Below are 22829 nucleotides of genomic sequence, written 5' to 3' on the forward strand. Positions count from 1 at the left end.
ATTCCTCGTATGGTCACTGACAGACCTGGCCCACAAACAGCTGCAAACCAACTGTTAACTGCCCTGCTCGTCCGCTGCAGCACGCGAACGGCGAACGGCGAACGCCCAACGGCTTAGTCTTGCCTTCCACTCCTTTTCAAATTCCCGCCGGCCGCCGCCTCCATCGCCAGTCGCCACCCACCTGCGGGCTGCGCGGCCGCGTCGCCTCTCGATCTCCTCAATCATCCGCCGGCTGCGGAGGCGATGGTCACCAAGCCCGCTCCCCAGCCTCGCCGCCCGCCCCGCCGCGCGCCTCCGGCCGCCGGCGCCGCGACTGCAAACGGGAACGGGAAGGCGTCGTCCTCAGCCTACCTCTCCGGTCCACCCATCGTGAGTGCGCGCCACGGCGCCAGGCGCTCCCCCTTCACCTCCCTTTCCAACCAAATCACTCGTGTGATGGGGACGTGCTGATCGCGGTGCTCTGTGTGTGTGCGCCGTGCCCGTGCGCGTGCGCAGGTCGGCGGCGGAGCCGGAGAGGACGGTGAAGAACCTGCGCTTGGCGCGGGCGCTCACGCTCCCGGAGGCCACCCCGGTGTCGGAGGCGTGCCGGAGGATGGCGGCCAAACGCGTCGACGCCGCGCTGCTCACCGAGGCCAATGGGATGCTCTCGGGCATCCTCACAGCCGAGGTACGAGTACGAGACGAATCCGGGAGGTGGAAAGGCGTCGTGCGTGGCACCTGTACTGTAGCTGGAAAAGAAAGGGGGCCCAAAATGTGCGGTCAGATGTACAGAAAATATTCGATTTTTGGATGAATGGTTCTGCAACTTGCATTATTCTTCAAAGTTAAGGTGAAGGCTGGGCACCGAGCCACCGATACATTGAGCTAGGATGAGTTGAATCATATGCCAGATAAGCTAAATAAATCTCATTTTATGGGAGGTCATGCATTTTGGGTTTGGGAGGAACCAGAAGAAGAATATTTGGTGGTTAGAGGAATATTTTGTTTGTCTATAAGAGTATTTTTCCATTTTTCCCAAATGATTTTGATGGGATTGATCACGAGCGGTGGGATCAATACGAAGATTAGTTCTCAACTGGGACTTTGGCACTTGTTTTTCATCTCTTTGTGTAGGACATTGCGGGACGGGTAATAGCTGAGGGTCTCAAGCCTGAGGAAACATTTATGGACAAGGTGATGACGTGGAACCCAGTTTTTGTTATGTCCAATTCATCGGCCATAGAGGCACTGCAGAAGATGGTCCAAGGTTTTCTTGTTATATATCTTTTACCGATTCCAAACATCAGTGTCCGTTGTTAGTTTAACCATTGGTCATGGTCATTGTTAATATTTTAGCTGAAGATGACCTGTATCTGGAAAGAGGTACTGTTGTGATCTGTGCAATTGGTGAAAACCACTGCAAATTAGCTTCTCATGATTTAAATTATCTGTGCATTTATGCACTGGTGCTTTGGTAGTGAAATTCACATAGTACTACACCTGATTCCAAATGCATTTACCTGTGAAGTAGGAAGTAGCAGAAGGCCAATTGTAGTAGTGCAGGGAATAAAAGACTCCAAACTAAAAGTAAAACCAGGTACAAACTGCACATTTTTACACTGTTGGGGCTCCAAAAGGTACCATTTGAACCGTGTAAATCTTCACAACATCTATGTAAAGACTAAATAAAGTTGGGTGAACCTGTCATTATCATAGGATTGCATATGGTCAAAATTTGGATCATGTAAAATTAGACATGTCAAAGAATTTGGATGAACGTCTCTTTCATTGACATGGTTGTCATGCACAGGCAAATTTAGGCACCTTCCCGTAGTGGAACATGGTGAAGTCATTGCTATGGTGGATACTGAGAAGTTCCTTTATGACGCAATTTCAAGAATGGAGAAGGCTGTAGAACAAGGAAGCGCAATAGCAGCTGCTATGGAAGGGGTTGAGAGAGAATGGGGAAATGATTTTCCATGTTTATTTGCTTTGCTTACTTTGAATCACATTAGAATCAACTTCTCAGATAATATTGAACTGACCTATATGTTAAGATCAAGCTTGATGCATACCAGCTCTCTTTTAATGAAGTGATGTTGTATTTTGATTCTTTTTGCTTAGGACCACATGCATTCATGGAATCTCTTCGAGAACAGATGTTCAAGCCTTCCTTGTCAACTATTATAACTGAAAATAGCTGGTACATTTGCTACTACCAGTAACATCTATTAATTTCGCAATTTATTCTCACTCATTTTTTTTCAAACGTTTCTTTTTCCTCTTAGTGCTCCAGTGGTATGTCCATCAGATCCAGTTACTTTAGCCGCCAAAAAGATGAGGGAACACCGAATTAACTCAGTTGTTGTCATGACAGGGAATGTGTTGCAAGGAATTCTCATGTATGTTTCTGGCAAAAAAACAGTTATGCTTTTGAGTTTTCCTTTGTTGCAGTTGTTTATTCAGTGCTGACGGCCTGACTCTAGGATGATGAGTTGTGCTGCTTTATGTATGTAGTTCCATTTAATAGGGGTTAACTCATCTGTTTGGATTTTCCTTTTTTTAAATGTAAAACTGGCATGAAACGCATGTTTTGTATTAATATAGTAGAGTTAAAGGCCTAGGCCGAAAACAAGATATGAAAAAACAAAAGAGCATTAAGGATTGATGTACCGATTATTCTCTATGGATTATCTTCAGTTCCAAGGATCTGGCCCTGCGAGTACTGGCACAGAATTTAACGCCAGATGCAACTCTGGTAGAAAAGGTACACATACAAATTGAACCATTCATATTTTCTAACCATGATTTTGCTCTTTATCTGTCCACAGTTCGTTTGATTATGTTCTTATCTATCTGTATCTGAAGGCTATGACTGCAATCCCTGACTGTGCCACATTGGACACATCAATCCTTGATGCTCTACATTCGATGCAAGATGAAAAATTTCTGCATATTCCCGTCGTAGGCAGAAGCAAGTACTGAATCCTAGTTGCAAAGTAGCGATCCTTTTTAACTGTGTAGCTAACTTAAATATTTGGATAGATGGACAGATTATTGCGTGTTTGGATGCTTTACAGCTAGCCCATGCAGCCATATCCATGGTGAGGGCAAAACCTTTTCTCGCTACAACACTATACTGGACACTTCTTTGCTATGGTAATAAGTAATATTTTATCTGAACAGAGCTGAGATTTCAAGAGAGAATGAGATACATTATTAGAAGGACAGGCCTGGTGCAGTGGTGAGAGCTGTCTCACTGAGTCACCAGGTCGTGGGTTCGAAGTAGCCTCTCCGTAGATTTTGCGGGGGGAGGCTTGCCTCGGTTTTTTCCCTTCTCCAGACCCCACTCGGGAGCCTCCGGCACTGGGTCTGCCCTTTTAATGAGATACATTACAACAACAACAACAACAAAGCCTTTAAGTCCCAAACAAGTTGGGGTAGGCTAGAGTTGAAACCCAACAGAAGCAATCAAGGTTCAGGCACGTGAATAGCTGTCTTCCAAGCACTACTATCTAAGGCTAAGTCTTTGGGTATATTTCATCCTTTCAAGTCTCCTTTTATTGCCTCTACCCAAGTCAACTTCGGTCTTCCTCTGCCTCTCTTCACGTTACTATCCTGACTTAGGATTCTATTACGCACCGATGCATCTGGAGGTCTCCGTTGCACATGTCCAAACCATCTCAACCGGTGTTGGACAAGCTTTTCTTCAATTGGCGCTACCCCTAATCTCTCACGTATATCATCGTTCCGAACTCGATCCCTTCTTGTATGACCGCAAAACCAACGCAACATACGCATTTCCGCGACACTTAGCTGTTGAATATGTCGTCTTTTCGTAGGCCAACATTCTGCACCATACAACATAGCAGGTCTAATCGTCGTCCTATAAAACTTGCCTTTTAGCTTCTGTGGTACCCTTTTGTCACATAGGACACCAGACGCTTGCCGCCACTTCATCCACCCTGCTTTGATTCTATGGCTAACATCTTCATCAATATCCCCGTCCCTCTGTAGCATTGATCATAAATATCGAAAGGTATCCTTCCTAGGCACTACTTAACCTTCCAAACTAACATCTTCCTCCTCCCGAGTAGTAGTGCCGAAGTCACATCTCATATACTCAGTTTTAGTTCTACTAAGTCTAAAACCTTTGGACTCCAAAGTCTCCCGTCATAACTCCAGTTTCTGATTCACTCATGTCCGGCTTTCATCAACTAGCACTACATCGTCCGCGAAAAGCATACACCAAAGGATGTCCCTTGTGACCTCATCCATCACTAAAGCAAACAAATAAGGGCTCAAAGCTGACCCTTGATGTAGTCCTATCCTAATCGGGAAGTCATCCATGTCTCCATCACTTGTTCGAACTCTAGTCACAACATTGCTGTACATGTCCTTAATGAGTCCAACGTACTTCGTTGGGACTTTATGTTTGTCCAAAGCCCACCACATAACATTCCTTGGTATTTTATCATAAGCCTTCTCCAAGTCAATAAAAACCATGTGTAGGTCCTTCTTCTTCTCCCTATACCGCTCCATAACTTGTCTTATTAAGAAAATGGCTTCCATGGTTGACCTTCCGGGCATGAAACCAAATTGGTTCATAGAGACCCGCGTTATTGCTCTCAAGCGATGCTCAATAACTCTCTCCCATAGCTTCATAGTATGGCTCATCAACTTAATTCCCCGGTAATTTGTACAACTTTGAATATCCCCTTTATTCTTGTAGATCGGTACCAATATACTTCTCCTCCACTCATCAGGCATCTTGTTCGATCAAAAAATATGGTTGAACAGTTTGGTTAACCATACTACAGCTATATCCCCGAGGCATCTCCACACCTCGATTGGGATACCATCCGGTCCCATCGCCTTACCTCCTTTCATCCTTTTCAACGCCTCTCTGACCTCAGATTCTTGGATTCTCCGCACAAAGCGCCTATTGGTGTCATCAAAAGGGTCATCTAACTGAAAGGTTGTGTCCATATTCTCACCATTGAACAATTTGTCAAAATACTCTTGTCATCGATGTCGGATCTCATCCTCCTTTACCAAGAGATGCTCCCTTTCATTCTTAATGCACTTAACTTGGTTGAAGTCCCGTGTCTTTCTCTCACGAACCCTAGCCATCCTATAAATGTCCTTCTCTCCTTCCTTCGTACTCAAATGTTGGTAAAGATCCTCGTACGCTCTACCCTTTGCCACACTTACAGCTTGCTTTGCAGTCTTATTTGCCATCTTGTACTTCTCTATGTTGTCCACACTCCTGTCATGGTACAAGCGTCTATAGCATTCTTTCTTCTTCTTAATAGCCCTTTGGACTTCCTCGTTCCACCACCAAGTATCTTTAGCCTCGCGTCCCCTTCCTTTGATTACTCCACACACCTCTGAGGCTACCTTCCGAATGCTGGTTGCCATCTTGTCCCACATGTTGTTTATGTCGTCTTCTTCCTTCCAAGAGCCCTCTTTGATAACCCTTTCCCTAAATACCTCTGACGTCTCCCCTTTCAGTTTCCACCACTTTGTTCTTTCAATCTTAGCTTGTTTATCCCTACGGGCACTTTAATGAGATACATTATTAGGCTTAATTGGGAATGACAAAAGTAAATTTTTGTATTTGTGGAACTGAGATCTGAAATGCTTAGATAAGTTTCTGCTTTCGTTTGAGAAAAGATAAGCTTCTGCCTTGTATTAGCGGCAACTTAAATTTTTATCACTACATAATCCTTATCTTTTGTTTTCATTAGGGTGAGGGAACATCTGGAGCAAATGATCTGGCAGACAGTCTGATGCAGAAGTTTTGGGATTCTGCTCTGGCCATGCATCCTGCAGAAGAATTTGATGCTCGTAGGTTGATCTTTTTCTGCTTGCATGTTTGCTTTCCACTTACAAAAGCTCCTTTTTTTCCCCTTATTACTTGCTTAAACCTGTGCAGTGATGAGTCTCGAATGGTGGCATCAGACAGTGCTGACGGGAAACATGTACATCCTCCTCATGTTAACAGTTCTTTCTGTTTTAAAATTGAAGACAGAAAAGGGTGTATGCACAGATTCAGTTGTGGTTAGTGCTCCTTGCTCTTTCCTGAATTTTGTTTCCTGACGATGCATCATAAGGCTGTGCTTCCTTTTCTGTCTACACACAGTTTCAGAAAGCTTAGACGAGCTTGTCTCTACTGTGGCATACAGGCTAGGAACGGATGGTGAAAAGTCGAGCATCAACCTTCTGGTAAGATGTGGATTCTTGTCTTGGAAGCACACACATGTTAATTGGACAAGATGTATGTGGGGGTATTAACCCCTATACCCTTACGGCTAGGCTTGGGCTGGCCCGGATCGATGGTTTCAGTCCACCCGAAAGGCGACGTGCGGCCCAGTTAACCTGATCGGAGTCCCGCACAAGGAATCAAGACGGATTTGGCGACCAAACAGGATCCTGGTTGGTTAGAATATGAATCCTTATCCGGCCACATATGGCAATTGTAACTGACTAGGATTAGTTTCCAGATCTGTAACCCTGCCCCCCGGACTATATAAGGCGGGCAGGGGACCCCTCTAAAAAACATCTCTCATTGACATACAACAATACAAATCAGACACAGGACGTAGGTATTACGCCTTCTTGGCGGCCGAACCTAGATAAAACCTCGTGTTTGTCTTGCGTCACCGTCTTGTTTGGGGCTTGCGCATCTGTCTGCCGATAATCTACTACCTTGGGCATACCCCTAGGTAGACTGCCGACCATATTTCGTCGACAGTGGCGCGCCAGGTAGGGGGTGTGCGTACTGCTCTCCAAGCAAACAAGACGGTCATCATCTCCGGCTCCATGGCTACGCCCAACGGCCTCACGTTCACCGTCGGCCAGATCACTTGGACCACCGGCCCTGGCGTCTCCATCGCCATGACCGCGGAGGAGGCGTGGATTCAACCCGCGCCGACGACTACTTCACCTGCATCGGCTACGGCTCCGACCACGGTGAACACGGCTCCGACCACGACGAACACGGCTCCGACCACGATGGATCTGGCTCCGACCACGGTACATCTGGCTCCGACCACGCCCACAGCCACGCCGATAACCCGTCATCCGCTTCCCCGCTACAGAGGAAAGCAGATCGACGACACCAACCTACACGACTCCATCGATCGGGTCGGCATCAAACTCGCTGAAACCCTGGCTCTGGTAAGTACGATTCAAAGCCAACCTAATGAGCAGGTAACAGCTCCCCACAACAGATCTATCCGACCAGCTCGGGCCAGTCGTCCTGCACGGCTTGGAACAGATCTTGTGGTCGTATCTACTCCTGAGGGGCGCTCCGCTCGTCGCTAGCCAGCCTCCGCGACGGGTCTCCGACTCTGCGAGTACAAAATCCCAACGGAGAACCACCAGGTCTAGCCCTACGGCCTGCGAAACACTGCCTCCAGCTACGCGTACAACCTACGACGCCGCTCGGACCTATGTCCTATCCACCGATCTCGGCCAAAGCCATGCAACATCGTAAACATGGTCCGGATTGAAGATTATCAAGAAGGATCCGTCCACACAGTCCGAGAGGGTGACTCCAGCTCCTCATCCGGCGCCGCCTCCAACGCATCTGTCCACACCGAGCTTCAGCGTCACGAAGATGAAGGCGTCAAATACGATCTGGATCTACCAGACCACGCCCCGGGTTTCCCCCAATTTCTGTCTTTCCCGCCAAGACGAGGGGATTTGATCCATGTTGTCAGCAACGACGAGCCGCCAGCAGTTGGCGAAACAGAACAAGAAAAGACTGCACGCGAAGCACGCAATATTGACCGGTTTAATCGCCGGCAAATCGAAGCTGAAGCAGACCAGGAGGCACGACGCATAAGGCTCCGACCTCGTGACCTCAACAATGCTTTCGACAGGGTGGGGGACAAACAGGTCTTCAAGACCCCAAGCGCCAACGTGGCCGTCGCCATGGCGACAATGCAGCGGTTGCCCAACACTCCCGAGACCCAAGCAGTCCGTGATGACATACAAGCTTATCTGACAGCTGCTATGGCTTAAACCGCAGAGATGAATCAAGCCCGGGCTCCATCTGTTTTTGTCGAATCAAGCCACAGCCGCCAATACTCAAGTCGCTCACAGCCACTCAACCAACGTGGCTCGCGCAATAACGACCCATCAGACAACCGTCAAGGCAGAAACGGTGGTCATGATGGTGGTCGGGACGACAACCGCCGTCGGGAGGATAACCGCCACGACGTTCGAGGCGACAACCGCCGAGATAACCGCGACAATCGCCGTGATAACCACGGTCGCAGGGCTAATCCAGATGGCAATCGAGATCGCCGCGATGGCAATAACGATCTCCGCCATTACCTCGGCGGACGTGATCTGCGTGCTCGCATCAACCAGAGAGCCGACGATCGTGCATCCCATGAAAGCTATCGCCGTATGGAGTATGACACCGCCCACGGTCTGCCGGGTCTGAAGCAGTTCACTCCACACCTGCGCCAAGTCATATGGCCCAAGAATTTCAAGCTCGAGAAGCTTCAGAAGTACGACGGCAAGGAAAACCCCGAATTATGGGTCATGCTCTACGAAACTGCGTGCCGCTCAGCCATGGCCGACGAGCACGTCATGTCTAACTACTTCCCAGTCGCTGTTGGTCATGCAGGTCACCAATGGCTGGTTAGCTTGCCAGCGAACTATTTTGACTCTTGGCAGGAGCTTAGGCAGGCCTTCATCGACAATTTCATCGCTACTTGTGAACAACCCGGCAACAAGTACGATCTGCAGCGGATCCGAGATCGGAAGGATGAACCACTGCGCGAGTACGTTCGGCATTTCTCGGAGATGCGCATCAAGGTCCCATCAATCTCCAACAATGAAGCAATCGAGGCTTTCATCACCGGCCTCCGCTTCCACGACGCCCTAAGAGACAAGCTCCTCCGGAAGAGACCCGAATCAGTCACAGCGCTTTTGGCCACCGCTAAGAAATACGCGGACGCTGACGACGCTAAAAAGATAATCGTTGAAGAAGCAGCAAGGGTTCCACGCTTCGACCACCCTCCACACCGCGACGATTACCGCAGCAATCGTGGTCGGAACAATAATTTTGACCATCGCAACCAGTGCAACGACTCCCGCGACCACCGTGATCAACGTAATCAGCGGCGCAACCGCCATGACGATTACAGAAGCAAGCGCGCTCGGGAAGACGACGGCGAGGTCAATACCGTGAAAAAGGGCAACGGACGTCGAAACTACGAGGACGACTACGCCAAAGCATTGAAAGGACCCTGCCAGCTCCATCCCAAGTCGAACCACACCATGGAGAATTGCCGCATCCTCAAGACTATCTACACGCGTCAATAGGCTCCGGATACGTCCGACAAGCTTAACGACGCGGGGGAACAGCGCAACGAGGACAACGACGACGACGATGCAGATCCTCGTCATAAATACGTCAAGCCAACTGATCGCGTGCACACCATCATCGGCGGCAAGGTGTCCATTGAGACCAAACGAGAACGCAAGCTGCTCGCCCGCGCTTGCTTGAACGTGGCAAAGACCGACAACCTTCTCACCGATCCGCGGCTTCCTCCATGGTCTCACCATGAAATCTGCTTCAGCAGGAAGGACCAATGGGCCGCCATACCCGAGCCAGGGCGTTTTCCCCTAGTCCTCGATCCTTGTATCAACAAGGTTCAATTCGACAGGGTACTGATCGACGGCGGCAGCTCCATTGATATACTGTTCAAGAACAGCCTGCCCGCTCTGAAAATAGCCCAGGCGGACCTGAAGCCGTACGCTACCTGTGCAGTTTGGGACTCCGGACCACTTCCGCACCGACTACGTCAACTTCGTGGTCGCTGATTTCGATGGCACCTACCATGCTATTCTTGGTCGATCGTCGCTCACCAAGTTCATGGCCATACCTCATTACAGGTATCTGGTGCTCAAGATGCCCACTGAGAAAGGAGTTTTAACCCTCAGGGGCAACGTATACGCAGCTTATACCTGCGAGGACGACAGCTTCAAAATAGCAAAGGCCCACGACCTCTCTATTCGCATGGCCGAGACCATGCTCGACGCTAAGAAGACCCCGGCCGACCACTTGGAGATCCCAGAGCTCAAGGCTCCGCGCAAGAACATCAGATCTAAGGAGCACAAGACGATCCAGCTGGTCGAAGGCGATCCCAGCAAAACGGCCCTCATCGGGGCCGACCTGGATCCCAAATAGGAAGACGCGCTCGTCAGGTTCTTGAGGGGCAACGTGGATGTGTTTGCATGGAAACCTTCCGACATGCCCGGTGTACCTCGGGACTTGATTGAGCACTCCTTAAATGTCAACAGCAAAGCCAAACCAATCAAGCAGAAGCTACGACGGTTCGCTCGCGACAAAAAGGAGGCGATTAGGGTAGAAGTTACACGGCTTTTGGCAGCCGGATTTATCAAAGAAGTGTATCATCCGGAATGGTTAGTCAACCCGGTTCTTGTACGCAAAAAGAATAATGAATGGAGAATGTGCGTTGATTACACTGATCTCAACAAACACTGCCCTAAGGACCCCTTTGGCTTACCTCGCATAGACGAGGTCGTAGATTCAACCGCCGGTTGCGAGCTGCTTTCCTTTCTCGATTGCTACTCTGGTTATCACCAGATCGCTCTCAAAAAGGACAACCAGATCAAGACATCTTTCATCACGCCTTTTGGCGCCTATTGCTACACGACTATGTCGTTCGGGCTCAAAAACGCCGGTGCTACCTACCAACGCGCTATACAGGCCTGCCTCAACGACGAGATAAAAGACGGCCTCGTCGAGGCTTACGTCGACGATGTAGTTGTCAAAACCAAGGAAGCACATACCCTTGTTGACAATCTGGAATGCACCTTCGCAGCCCTTAATACGTTCCAATGGAAATTAAACCCAAAGAAGTGCATCTTTGGTGTCCCTTCTGGCATACTGCTCGGCAACGTCGTCAGTTACGACGGCATACGCCCTAACCCGGAGAAAGTCAAAGCTGTCTTAGATATGAAGCCCCCAAAAAAGGTGAAGGATGTCCAGAAGCTCACCGGTTGCATGGCTGCTCTAAGCCGTTTCATATCAAGATTAGGAGAAAAAGGACTACCGTTCTTCAAACTGCTCAAATCGTCCGAGAAGTTTGAGTGGTCGGAGGAGGCAGACGCTGCCTTCACGCAGCTGAAACAATACCTCACTTCACCTCCGGTACTTACTGCTCCCAGAGAAGACGAAACTCTCCTACTTTACATTGCGGCAACCGATCGGGTGGTTTCCACTGCAATAGTGGTCGAGCGCGACGAGCCGGGCCACGCCTACAAGGTACAGCGGCCAATTTATTTCATTAGTGAGGTACTCAACGAATCCAAGACCAGGTACCCACAGATTCAGAAACTACTCTACGCCATGTTGATAACATCCCGAAAGTTGAGACATTACTTCGATGGATATCGTGTGGTGGTCATGACTGAGTATCCTTTGGGGGACATCATTCGCAATAAGGATGCGAACGGCCGCATCGTCAAATGGGCAATGGAGCTATGCCCCTTTTCCTTGGAATTTGCAAGCCGTACTACAATCAAGTCTTAGGCACTCGTCGATTTCATCGTCGAGTGGACAGACTTAAGCACGCCTGCCTCTCCGGGATCCGATGAATATTGGACGATGTACTTCGACGGTTCTCTCAACATTGACGGTGCGGGAGCAGGAGTTCTTTTCGTGTCACCATCCAAGGAGCAGCTCCGGTACGTCCTTAGGATTTATTTCCCAGCATCTAATAATGCCGCCGAGTACGAAGCATGCCTGCATGGTCTACGCATTACGATTGAGCTTGGAGTTAAACGTCTCTATGTCTACGGAGATTCGGCTCTGGTCATCAACCAACTCAACAAGGACTGGGACACGACCAGTGAAAAGATGGACGCATATTGCAAATCGATAAGAAAGCTGGAAGGCAGGTTCTATGGCATCGAGTACATACACGTGGTCCGGGACAAGAACCAAGCAGCAGATGCGTTGTCAAAGTTAGGATCATCCCGAGCCAAAATCCCACATGGCGTATTCGTCCAAGACCTGCTCACGCCTTCCATTGAAGACGAAGATTCAACGACCAACAAAGTTTCAGACCAGCAATTAGTGGCTACGGTTCTGGCGCCAAGCACAACCGAGCCACTTCCGACCACTCATAAGCCGGACTGGAGAACGCCTTTCATCAAGTACTTGACAGATGGTAGCGGTTATACCGATTGAACAGAAAATGAGCGCCTGATGCGTCGTAGTAAGCAGTATCTGCTCGTTGATGGCAATTTATAGCACAAAAACGCTAAGGAGGAAATCTTGATGAAGTGTATAACCCAGGAGGAAGGTGAGCATCTCCTAGACCAAATCCACTCTGGCTCCTGCGGCAACCACGCGGCCTCAAGAACACTGGTCGGTAAGGCTTTCCGAGCAGGGTTCTATTGGCCGTCAGCAGTGGCCGATGCAGAGAAGCTAGTCCGCCGCTGTGAGGGTTGTCAGTTCTTCTCCAAGAGAATCCATGTACCAGCACATGAGATCCAGATGATTCCAGCCTCTTGGCCCTTCGCCTACTGGGGACTAGACATGGTCGGGCCTTTCAAACCAGCTCCTGGGAAATTTACATGCGTCTTCGTGCTAATTGATAAATTTTCTAAGTGGATAGAATACATGCCTCTGGTACAGGCATCTTCAGAGAAAGCTGTCACATTCCTCGACCAGGTCATCCACCGTTTTGGCGTGCCCAACAGCATCATTACTGATTTGGGTACTCAGTTCACCGGGAACGCTTTTTGGGACTTCTGCGATGAAAGGAGCATAGTTGTAAAATACGTCTCGGTGGCGCACCCTAGAGCTAATGGACAAGTCGAGCGGGCAAATGGCATGATTTTGGACGCATTGAAGAAGAGGATGTATAGAGAAAACGATAAAGCTCCTGGCAGATGGCTCAAGGAGCTACCAGCCGTGGTCTGGGGCCTCCAAACTCAGCTCAGCCGTAACACCGGCGTCTCACCATACTTTATGGTGTACGGCGCTGAGGCAGTCCTCCCACCAGATATAGCTTTCAGATCAGCATGGGTAGAGAACTTCGACGAGGGCAAGGTCAAGGAAGTACGGGAGCTAGAAATCAACAGCGCAGAGGAGAAAAGGCTCGATTCTTGCGTGCGCACGGCCAAATACCTTGCTGTTTTGCGCAGGCCGGCGTCCACAAACTCGCAACCCCATGGGAGGGACCCTTCATGATCAAGGAAGTCACACGTCCAACGTCTTACAGGTTAGCTCACCTGGACGGCACGGACGTACCAAACTCGTGGCACATCGACAAGCTTAGACGATTCTATGCTTAACTACTGAGATATGTACTCTACTTATATTTTCGATTTATTTTAATAAAGCAATTATGATTTCTCCGACCACTCTAATGTGTCACTACGAATTTTATGGATATTCTGACTTAGCCAGTACAAGCCGACCACCACTCCTTCTACGGTTTTCGGAGCAGGTCCTGTCTCCGGTTCCTCCCAACACGTGCACGGGATCCGCTCTCTACGTTGCGGGTGATCGGCAGGTCCCCCCTGGTTTGACTTGTCCGTGTCCACGTGTGCACAGGTCATGTTACCTCACACTCCGACCACATGCCAACCAGGGCCGCACAAACCCCTCGGGATGATGTGTCGAGCAAAACGGTACAACTAAACCGAACGTTAACACGTTCCCACTTAGTTACACCAACAAAAAATTTCAAGCTTAAACACGTTTTGTATAAAGCAAACAAGCTTGTAATGATATACAGTTACGTTATTACAAGCTTGCCTGAAGAGGCTCAAGTTTACAATAACACAACTATGTCCTCCTTCTATAGCTCTAAGCCTATTACATTGGCTGGTCGGGGAGCAGGGCATTTACTGCTCGTCGCCTCTGATACCCTACTCGAGTCTCGAGGACTCTTGAGCTAATCAAGCTGAAGGAGATGGCCCCGCCGGTGCCTGGCTGGTCGAGACCGCAGGCTTCGTCGGTTGGCTTGCAGCCGACGGCATTTCCAGCTGACTTGTCGATGGCATACCCTGCACAGGTGTTGTCCCACCTCCGCACAGGTTAATATCGCCAATTATCTTTGACGACAAGTCCAGCTGGGCCGTCCAAAGCTCTTTGGCCTTGTCTAGGTCTATCTCCTTTGGGTAGCCAGCCTCCAAGCGTTTGAGATCGATCAGGGGGTAGTGAGCACGCACCATGCTTAGCACATGGGCACCCGTGTACTCACCTGCCTCCTTCACGAAGTCTTGGAACCATCCCCATGCTTGCTTGCATCTCTCGACCAGTCTGAGCTGAGGCGTCCTTAGCTCTTCCTCTGCGAGCGCCGGGTCGATAAGGTCGAGGACGGGCACAATGCCAGTTGCCATTTCTTGGCACCGCTTGCTCCACATGTCCCGCTCCTCGGTGGCCTTAAGGCATTGTGCTTTCCAGTCGTCACGCTCCTTGATCATGGCCTCAAGGTGCCTCTTGGCATTGACTTTCAAAACTGAAAACAGTACAAGACATCAAACGTGATGATACGACAAGGCAATGTGGGCAATTGTATGAGAAAGGTGGTCTGGAGTGCTTACTTTTCAGGTCGTCCTTCATCCTGTTAGTGTGGTCTTGGAGTTCCGACTGGCGGCGTGCCAGTTTCTCGTTGTCCTCCTTCAGGCGACCACATTCTGCAAGCGCACGGCTGTTCTCTCCCTGGAGGCGGGTCACTTCAGCTTCTAAACCTGCATTACAGCTATTACTGTCAAGAACAAAACAACACAAGTCCCGCACTTGTTATGATACGGTGAACACTTACCTGTTTTCTCCTGTTCTTTGCTTTCGAGCTGGCCGACCAGGTTTTGGTTCTGTGCCTCTTGGTCTGTCCTCTCCTGGTCGGCGGCTTCAAGTTGGCGCCGTAGGCGTTCCACTTCAGCCGTCAGCTCCTTGTTGGTCATCACGATTCCTTCTATCTGGTCAAAGCACCTTTTGCGGTATCTTGCAGTTTTCATCAAGTCCTGCACACAGACAAGCTACGTCAGACAGTTTGACTACACAACAGGGTCAAAGACTAAAGCAAAATATACCTGGACTTCAGTCACCAGACGCTTGGCCGCCCGTTCGACTCTTAAGGTCTCTTCGACCTCTGGGATTTCCTCGTGCATGCCCCATTCGTCGTTCCGATAGCGCGACACATATACATGTTGTCGTCTATCTTGGGGACGGCCCAGGACTTCTTCCACTTCATCCTCTTCGGCCTCCTGTTCGGGAGGCGGCACTGGTCCGGAGTTCGCAGACTCCACGACCACCACGGCTTTCCCACGAGCCGTCGCGTCGGCAACCATGTTCTGGGCAACTTCTGGCTGCTGCCCCTCGGCTAGATCTAGCTTCCTTAGCGTCGTGGTATCCGCCTCAGCAGGTTTCGTGCTTGGAGCACTTGTATTCTGCTCGGTTGTCTTCCCGATCAGCTGCTCGGGGACTGGCGTCTGATCATCCGCCTGCTGAGGCTCAGGCGGAGTCCCTGCCATGGGCTCCTCCATGGCTGGTTGCTGAGTAGTTTGTCCTGCTGTTGCTGGTGAGGACGTTCCGCACCCAGTTAGCTGGTCGGGGTTTTTGGTGGAAGCCGATCTGATGAATTCAGAGACAAATTCAGAAGACAATAGCATCCAATGCAAAATGCAAAACTTACATAAAAAATATAGATACTTACAGTTTCGACTTGCGGAAGGATGTGGCGAAAGAACGTCTCCTCGATCGCCCCTGCTCCGCTTGCTCGGCAGTTTCCACCGGGACTTGTTCAACCTCCGGTACGGGCATCGGAGTATGATGTGGCATGTTTCCTTCATCTCTCCTCTGTGTCGCAGCGGTCGGTGCTGTGACCACCGCTGGCCTAGAGGAGCCACCCTGCTCCGACGGTCCCACCTGCCTTCTCCTCTTTCAGGGGACGAGCCCGAAGATGTCCGCATCCTCTGCTTCGTCATCCGACAGGGGGAAGATGGCTTGACGTCGTTTGCTGGCAGCCGGACGCTTGCCAGCGGCTCTGGTCGAGGCGTCCTCTACGGTCTCGAGAACTGCCCAGTGAACGTCATCGGGCCTGGCGCTGGTCTGGGCGGCTGGGCCGGTAGCTTGCGGCCATTCTACACTGGGGGGAGGCGACACAAACACTTCTGCTCGGTCACGGCCATTACACTGAGACACAAAATGAAGGAAAAGACAGTTATTTTCTTGATACAACATGACTCTATAGTTAAAAGGAGGCATCATTTACCTTTGGGGGAGGACGAGCCAGCTTAAAGGCGTGCTCGATGGCGTTCAGTGCAACATAATTGGGGTCGGCCAGGTTGAACAGCTCTCCAATCCTGGCCTTGATCTCCATCTTGTCGAGCGGCTCCTTCCTGGTCCTCGTTGGATCAGCGCCTCCTTGGTACTCGAAGCCAGGATGAATCCTTTTCTGGCAGGGTTGAATTCTTCGGCTGATGAAGTTACCGACCACGCTCGGGCCATCAAGCCTTCCCCATGGGATCATGCCGAGCAGTTTGGCGATCTGCTCCAAGTTTTCGGGCTTCTCCGACCAGCTACTTTTCTTCTCTGGAACCAGCCCCACATCGCACAGAGTGATGGTGTTCGGCTCTTCACGGATGTAGAACCATTTCTTGTACCACTCGTCCAATGAGGTGTTCCAGGGGCAGTGCAGGTATTGAGCCTTCATGCCGTCACGCAGGTTCAGGTAGACGCCTCCGGCGATCTTCGAGCCACCGCTACCTTTCTTCCGAAGACAGAACAGGTGGCGAAAGAGGTCGAAATGGGGCTGGAAGCCACCATAAGCCTCGCAGAGATGGATGAAGGTAGAGACAAGAAGAATCGAGTTGGGATGCAGATTGCAAATCCCAATCTCGTAGTACAAGCAGAGACCCTGAAGGAAAGGGTGCACTGGAATCCCAAAACCCCGTTTGAAGAAGTCTTCAAAGACCACAATCTCACCTGGTTGTGGATCGGGGAAGCTTTCTCCTTCCGGCGCACGCCATCCCGCAAGTGCCTTGTTGTGGAGCACTCCCATGGCGATGAGGTCCTCGATGGTCTGCTCGTTGCTCCGCGACTTCCACCATTCCTTCGCCATGACCCCGCCTTTCTTTTGGGCGTCTCTCTTCGCCATTAGTTCGTCCTTACTAAGTGGGTGGATGCGGGAGACCGAGGGGATTGGTGATGATTTTTGGGGAATAGGGTTTCGGCAGGAGGAAGAAGAAGGTTGTGGCGGCGGATGACAATGGAGAATGGTATGAGTAACTTACCAGATCTGCATTATATAAAACAAAGAGCACCGTCGTTTCATCCGCCCGAGAATATTGGGAGTCGTGCGCACGCGCCGCAGACGGTTGTTCACACAACCTCGAAATCTGCGCCAATAAACGCGCTCCTTCATTAACAGTGTACGCGCCTCTTCGTTGATGGTGTAAGAGGGCCCACACTGACACACCTCAATACAGGTGTCAACCGACTGTTTGAAAAAAAAAACAGAATGACGTACTATACCTATTTACTTTTTTGACCAGACGTGTCAGACTGGCCTTGGCAGAGAGCAGAGAAAAGTACACAAAATAATAGTACAAGCAGCGCAAGTGATCGTGGATTTGCCTTGACCACTACTGTGCTCAGACTACTAATATGCTCGGGGACTGCACAGACCACTACTGTGTTTGGATACTGCCCAGACCACTTTTGTGCTTGGGGATCGCCCAGACCACTTTTGTGCTCGGGGATCGCTCCGACCACGGCCGTGCTCGGGGACTGCCCCGACCACTGCTTGAATAATGGTTCTCCTTGGCTACATGTGATCTGTACTCACATACAGTTAAGAGACTTTTTCTTTAGACCTCGCTACAAGGCTCATACTTCGTCTTTCAGCAAGCTCGGGGACTATGTCGATACGATGCACCTGCCGGTGTATCTTGTTTTGCCTGTCCGGCAATTGAATTCTTAACCTCAGTGGAATTTCTTTTTTAGACCCTGGCACCACGTGCCTGCGTCACCTACTACCAGGCTCGGGGACTAAGTGGGCACACTTCACCTTGCAGTGAATGTGTTTGTTTAAATCGACCCCAATGTTTTGAATGATTATGAGGATTATTATTATGCTCGGGGACTGCCCCGACCACTTCTTGAATAATGGTTCTCCTTGGCTACATGTGATTTGTACTCACATACAGTTAAGAGACTTTTCTTTTAGACCTTGCTACAAGGCTCATACTTTGCCTTCCAGCAAGCTCGGGGACTAAGTGGGCACACTTCACCTTGCGGTGAGTGTGTTTATTTTTTGACCCCTATGCTTCTGATGTTTAAGGATGCTATGCTTCAAGACCACTTACATTTCTTTTCAGAAATACAAGTGGGCACACTTCTCAGGACAGAAATCTTTTTCTTTTTTCTTAAGAGCACCATACATTCTTCGGACAACCTACTTCTCCGGTGATGACGGTGGTCGGAGGCGTCAAGAATCCAAGCCTCGCTTGTCGGAGAAAGTTAAAATGGCGTGTCGCAGCATAATGCATGATGCTCGGGGACTAGCTGTGGGGGTATTAACCCCTATACCCTTACGGCTAGGCTTGGGCTGGCCCGGATCGATGGTTTCAGTCCACCCGAAAGGCGACGTGTGGCCCAGTTAACCTGATCGGAGTCCCGCACAAGGAATCAAGACGGATTTGGCGACCAAGCAGGATCCTGGTTGGTTAGAATAGGAATCCTTATTCGGCCACATATGGCAATTGTAACTGACTAGGATTAGTTTCCAGATATGTAACCCTGCCCCCCGGACTATATAAGGCGGGCAGGGGACCCCTCTAAAAAACATCTCTCATTGACATACAGCAATACAAATCAGACACAGGACGTAGGTATTACGCCTTCTTGGCAGCCGAACCTGGATAAAACCTCGTGTTTGTCTTGCGTCACCGTCTTGTTTGGGGCTTGCGCATCTGTCTGCCGATAATCTACTACCTTGGGCATACCCCTAGGTAGACTGCCGACCATATTTCGTCGACAATGTAGGTCCTCGAAATTTATTACACAATTTGTTGGTAATGCACTCACCTGAATTGTTCTTCATGCTCAACAGTACGACGACGATGAAGGTGACAGGGTTCTCGTGACTAGCGATAGTGACCTTACTGCAGCAATCCAGCATGCCAAATCAGCTGGGTGGAAGGTAATTATCTTCCTGTTTGGCCCACTGAACTACCAAAATGCCCTTCCCCCCATGCAAAGCAGATATTCAGAGTTTGCTTTCCTGTCTCAGGTTCTGAGGCTGCATATGGACGACTCCCAGGTTATGACTGAATCCACCGTGCCGCGAGCGAATACCTCAACCTCACAGAGAGCGCGGACGTCTCTCCGGTTTAGCGTTGTGGCCGGCGCCGTTGCCCTCGCCGGCGTCGTGGTAAACTGGTAATCGTCTACCTAAAGCGCTCTCAGCTCTGAAGCGCTCCACAGTTTAAGTGCTCGCACCACACTGTACAGATTACACTCATCCACCACAAGGTGAAACAAAGCAGGTTGTACGTACTTGGAGATACACAAGTCACACGACAAAATAAGGCATGGTCTTTTTTTCCCCTCTGCCACCATGCCAAGGCTGTACCATAGAAACAAAAACACTCAGGCCTCAGAGTGTAAATAGGTGTTGATTTAAAGTAACTTATCCCAGGTGTTTTGTACAGCAAGGGTGCTTTATATAAGAATATAAGAAAGATAAGACACCTTTGCCATCTTTTGTACAGTACTGAAAGTACAACAGAAAGAAGCTCTAGTAACTGGTGTTTGGTTTGAACCTGTGCTGCGCACCTGTGAGTTTTTTTTTTTTGACACAATGCGCCTGTGCAGTTGAGTGCTGAGGCCTTCAAAAAGTGCTACAGTAGCCATCACATCGAATCTTGTGATACGTGCATGGAGCATTAAATATAGACGAAAAAAAACTAATTGCACAGTTTGGTTGGAAATCGCGAGACGAACGTTTTGAGCCTAATTAGTCCATGATTGAATACTAATTGTCAAATAAAAACGAAAGTGCTACAGTAGCCAAATGCCTAAATTTCGCCCAACTAAACAAGGCCTGAGTTTCAAAGCTTGTTCAGGGTTTACATAATTGGGAGGTACTATAATTACTAGACCACCTAAGTCCATAAAAGATAAAGTTCTTAATTTGAATTGAGTCAAACTTCTTAAATTTAACTGATTTTATAGAAAATATTGGTAATATTTATAACTCTAGGTAGGTATAATTAAAAATAATATATCCCATGATTGATTTCACAATAATGATAAGACGAGGACCTTCGGACGGACGGACCTAACCCGTGCCGCGCCGCCCCTGTACCTGTACCCCGCCCGCGCTTGTATTTGGATCTGATCTGCACGCGTTTTTACCCCGACCTTGACACGCCTGTGTCCGCATGCGTGCCTTATCAGCCACCGCTCGTCATGCCTCCGGCGCTACTCCCTTCCCCCTATCTCTACGGTGTGGACGAGCATCTCGGCACGGTGGCGCAACGGTGCCGGCGGCCCTAGTCACGGGGGACCAGCACGACAGGGCTAGCATGAGTGGCTCCCTGGCGGATCTGGTTCCATCTCCCAGTCGTGCGGGCACGTCCTCCTTGCCATGTTGCGTAGCCACCGCTGCCAGGGCGCTGAATCCGGTGAACACACGCTGACGAGCTTCTATTCTCCCAAGCAGCATGGAGATGTTGCGCTACGCTTAAAGCGCATGTTGCAAGCGTATGTTCAAGTGTTTCAGAGGTATGTTGCAAGTGCTTCATATGGATGTCGCAAAAGTATATCGAGATGTTGCATATGTTGCAAGTGTTTCAGATAAATGTTGCAAGCGTTTGTTTAAAATGTTTTATCTGTTTCAGACGTATGTTTGCAAGCGTTCTGATCTGGATGTTGATATGTTTTACTCATATGTTACAAGAGTATGTTTCAAATATTTCAGTCTTATATTATAGCAAGTGTTTTCATGTTGCAAGTTATAAATGTTTATCTGGAAGTTGCATTTTGCAATGGCCATATACGTATGTTGTAAGTGTATGTTTTAAATATTTCAGTTGTTTTTAGAAGTATATTGCAAGTGTTTTATTTGGATATTGTATATGTTGTAACGACTATGTTGTAAGAATATATTTTTTTAAATGTTTTACCTGTTTTGGACGTATAATGCAGGCAGCAATAGCATGCGCAGCAGCCTGAGCCGCATACGTAGGCGCGCAGTAGCAGCAGGTGTATGCGGGCGTGTGCAGACGGGGAAGACAGCAGCAGCATGCGCGTCAAGCAGGCAGGCGCAGCTGCCCGTACGGAGACCAGCGTCCTGAACGTCGGGTGCTAGCCAAGCCGTTGATTTAATATTTTTATTTGCTATCATAGATATTACTGTTTTATATGGATTTAGTTATAACGTGTGACCATGGCAATAACAATATTCAGGTAACACAGAACTCTCTGTACCCAGTCAGCAGCGTGGAACAGTACAACCCATGCTATCGCCCTTGATCGGGCTTATTTGGCTTATAAGTCGTACTTTTTCAACGAACGAATAGTATTTTTCTCTTACACCAAATTAGTCAACATTACTTTCAGCCATGGCTTATCAACATAACAACCTACTCTACATAAGACTGTCTCCAACAATGAGACCTAAATACGACACCCATTCTCTAATTTAGATCATGCACAGTAAAAAAAATGATCCCTATCTAAAATTTAGATTCTCCAACAGACAACTTAAAAAAGCCTTCTTCTTCCTCGGTCTCTCCGCCGTCCACCCATCTCCAAGTCCCCAGCCCGACGCCGCCTCCCCTCCCAGCCCCTAGCCCAACGCCCTCTCCCCTCCCTAACATCCAGCGGCGCCCCGTCCCCTCCCTTGCCCTCCCCATCCCGGCGGCGCCCCCAGCCCGACGCCCTCTCCCCTCCCCTCCACGGCGCGCGGCGGTCGGAGCACGAAGCACGGCGGCGCTCCTCCATGGCGGCGACGCTCCTTTTCCAGCATGACGCGCCCGGGATAGGGAGCACCGGGTGGCGCTCTTTCTCCACCACGGCGCGAGGAGCACGGCGCGGCTGTGTGGCGCCTCCCTCTCCCTCCCTCTCTCTCTCGCGTGCGGCCCCTCCTCCACAACCAGGCGACAGCGGCGGCGACCCTCCAGGCGGCGCTCCTTCTCCACAACCGGATCCGTGACTGTGGTGGCCGGATCCGCCACTTGTGGCCGGATCTGCGCTCATGGTGGCCGGATCTAGGCGGCGGCGAGCATATCCGACCGAAGACGAGCATCTCCGACCGGCTCGCCTGGAAGCACCGGCCGTGTCCCGTCGCGAGCTGCGCCTCGCCGCGAGCCCATCACTACGGCACCAGACATTTGCGCCGTCTCTCTCGCGAGACGCTTATTTGCTTTTTGATCTGGCTCGTACGCAAGATGCGTTCTTTGATTGGGTGTTCTCTTGGAGCTCGTTTCTAGTACTAAAACACTGTGAATCATCTATTTTGGGTTTAGGTGGTGTTGTTGGAGACCGTCCGAGAGGAGAGAAATCCCAACGCTTTTACGCTTGTAGCCTTGTACTATCACGCACTCCGAGGAGGTCAGGATGGGAATGGGATCGGGATAGGATGGAAGGTGGAAGAAGCGGCGATCCAGGATGCAGGGCAGAGTACTGGATAGGGTCGCAACAAGAAGCATGGGTGAGTGTGAGTTGGTGACGAAGCATGGATCCGTGGCGAAGCCGACGCTCGCCGTGATACGTGCTCGCCTGCAAGACACGCGGGGATCGGAGGTGCACGTGTGCCGCCCCGCCGGAGCTCACG

General features: G+C 49.9%; 1 pseudogene; it reads left to right on the top strand.

The window, feature by feature from the left end:
• Nucleotides 1–4: 4 nt before the first annotated feature.
• On the top strand, nucleotides 5–19658 carry LOC136451127 (CBS domain-containing protein CBSCBSPB3-like; annotated as a pseudogene).
• Nucleotides 19659–22829: the final 3171 nt, after the last annotated feature.

This window comes from Miscanthus floridulus, chromosome 5, assembly GCF_019320115.1.
Source record: "Miscanthus floridulus cultivar M001 chromosome 5, ASM1932011v1, whole genome shotgun sequence".
In the NCBI taxonomy this organism is placed as follows: Eukaryota; Viridiplantae; Streptophyta; class Magnoliopsida; order Poales; family Poaceae; genus Miscanthus; species Miscanthus floridulus.